The following is a 3,110-nucleotide window of genomic DNA, read 5'->3' as shown; positions in this document are numbered from 1 at the left end:
CTAAGTTTGCTTTTCTGCCCCCAACTCTGCAGGAGCTACATTTTGCACCTGTTATCCTGCTTACCCTTACAATACCCTCTTAACCTTATGGTTCCTCTTTAAAAAAAAAAATCAGAAAGAAGGCCACAGAGCCACTGAACAGCCAGACTCAATTAGTGGGTTACTGATGCCAGCCTGTGACTGTCTTTGAACAAGTTTGTAAACCTCTGCTCCTCATCTCTGACCCCTGACTTCAAATCATCTTTTACAAGCACTAGTGGTAAAGAACCCACCTGCTGATTCAGGAGACGTAAGAGACACGAATTTGATCCCGGGGTCGGGAAGATCCTCTGGAGAAGGAAAGGCAACCCTCTCCAGTATTCTTGCCTGGAGAATTCATGAAGAGAGGAGCCAATCCATGGGGTCAGAAAGAGTCGGACACGACTGAGTGACTGAACAACAATAACAATGGCTTGAATCTCTGTTGAGATACAATTTATTGGTGGCCAAATGATGGGCCCTTTTAAAATTAGAGAAACTAACAAACTAGTTTGTAGGGCACAAACCAAAAAGCCACTGACAACTCTGGGGTTCCTAGGAATTGTGGGATTTTGTCACATATGGATACCAAATTTGGAGCTAACTGCAAAGCCATTAGACCATGCTTTGAAAGGTCCAGATTCTGAACCTTTGGTTTGGACAGGATACTGTCAAAGGGCTTCCCTGGTGTCTCAGATGGTAAAGAATCTGCCTGCAATGCAGGAGACATGGGTTTGATCCCTGGGCTGGGAAGATCCCCTGGAGAAGGGAATGGCAATCCAATCCAGTATTCTTGCCTGGGGGATTCCACGGACAGAAGAGCCTGGCAGGCTACAGTCCAGGAGTTGCAAGTGACTAACACACACACTGTCAAAAGGCTTATAAGATTCTGAAACTTAAACTCATGTTTACCCCGGCCCTAGGCCTGCCTGATCTCCAAAAAGAATTCAAACTACATGTGCATGAGAGGCAGGGGATGGCCCTGGGCATACTTATACAACTGGTGGGAGACATTCCCTGACCAGTAGCCTATCTTGCAAAACAGCTGGACACCACAGCTGCCAGCTGGGCCTCTCTGCTTACAAGCAGTGGCCACCACCTGCGATCTACAGACAGGTTCACTTTGTCCATACAACGACACTGAACATCCCACATCAAGCCCTGGCCCTCTTGGAACAAAAGGGTGGATACTGGTTGACGTCAGGGAGGATGGGAAAACATAAGGCAATCCTCCTTGATGATCCCAATGTCACCACTGGAGTGACCAATGTTTTAAATTCTGCTACCCTGCTTCCCTCCCTCTCTAAGACGGAGATCCTCCAGAACTGCCTGGAGATTTTGAAGACCACTTACCCCAGTCAACTGGATTTGACAGGTAAGCCTCTGAGTGAAGCTGACTGGGACCTGTTTACTGATGGCAGTAGTTCTGGGAAGGACGGTCAGACATATGCAGGATACGGAGCAGTTGAGGATTAGCTACGGAGCGCAGGTAGTTGCAGCCGCCCTGCCCGCACCCCCACCTCTGCACACGGAGCTGATTGCTCTACCCAGAGCTCTAATCTTATCAAAAGGAGAAAGAAACTGACTTCCTGGGCTTTACCTGACTCTGGGGATCCCAGAGCCTTTTATAAAAAGGAGATAAAGTAAGGAAAAAAAGAAAAAGCCTTCTAAACTTTCCCCCAAGACAAAAGCTTGATGATTGGATCCTAATGAAAACTAAAGCTATAAAAGTTGACGGAATTCAGATAAAGGTATATAAAATTAGTGTACTTAAACGGGCTTTATATCAGGTGGTTACAACTCTTATTTAAGTATATTGTAGGATAGATAAGGCATATAGATTGCCACTAAGAAAATATTAACTAAACATACTGAAGAAACCAGTAGAATTACCTGCGCCATACAAAATAGGTAAAAACTGGGAACTAACATACAAGGGCTAATAAAAATAAAATAGTAATTTTGCTTTGGTTTAATTTATAGATTCAGAAAGGTCTTTGCCGAATGCCTTATATAAACCATTGAAGGCATAATCGTTTAAACTCTAAAGTTACAAAATATAGAACTTTGTAAAATGAATTTCAGTTTGATTAAAAATTTTGTCACTGACTTTAGTAACTTTAGGTAACAAAACCGTTCGTTGAAAAACTAAACAACCATCTTTGTCTTGCAAATGTCTCAACCAGAATATGAATACAGGTCACAAGTACCTGATAAACTATTAAGGTTTTTTTTTCCATTTATTTTTATTAGTTGGAGACTAATTACTTTACAATATTGTAGTGGTTTTTGCCATACATTGACATGAATCAGCCATGGATTTACATGTGGGATGGGGAATACATGTAAACTATTAAGTTTATCTTGTAATGCCTGATTCATTACTAAGCTTTTAAGTGAAGCCATCAGATCTCTTGTCTGCCTGTTTATGTCTGTGTACCCATTATACATGAGATTATCTCTATTTCTGAAAGGTAATATTGAAATTAAATTCATAAGGAGTTCTATTTAATTGTTTAAGAAAAGATGCTACATTTAACTAAACTGACCAAAATGAATTTCAGGCTCACGTAAACTGGGAAATATCCAATATTAAGTTGATACTGGTATTAATGTTTATCGATCTAATTAATATAGGCATGTCATTAAGAGTCATCAAAATTCAATTACATGGGACTGAATGAACTGACACATGTGATTTATAACTTTGTGACTTTAGAAAATATACTAGCTTGAATCTCTGTTTTTCAAAAATATCTTTTCTTTTATGCTGTGAGCTACAACAGGTTGATAAAAACAAAGATAAAACATTTTCTCTGTCTCCCTACCTGATCCTGCTAGAGTTTAGCTTCTCCAACCGGCTCTCCTATGGACTTGATGGTTTACGGCAACTGAATTACAGCTAGTTATACTAATCATTGCTTAATTTGTCCTTTGTTTCCAAATTGCTTATGCTTTTGTCTCTCTGTTACACTATGACTTTTTCAGTGTTATTAGCTGCATTACTTAGATCCTAGTTTATAAGATTATTGTTTCTTACTGTACCCAGTGTGTAACCAGTCCTCCAACAATGATGACTAGATGACTTAAAG

This window comes from Odocoileus virginianus, chromosome 4 (genome assembly GCF_023699985.2).
Source record: "Odocoileus virginianus isolate 20LAN1187 ecotype Illinois chromosome 4, Ovbor_1.2, whole genome shotgun sequence".
NCBI classification, from domain to species: Eukaryota; Metazoa; Chordata; class Mammalia; order Artiodactyla; family Cervidae; genus Odocoileus; species Odocoileus virginianus.
Note: the sequence above shows the minus strand (reverse complement) of the source record.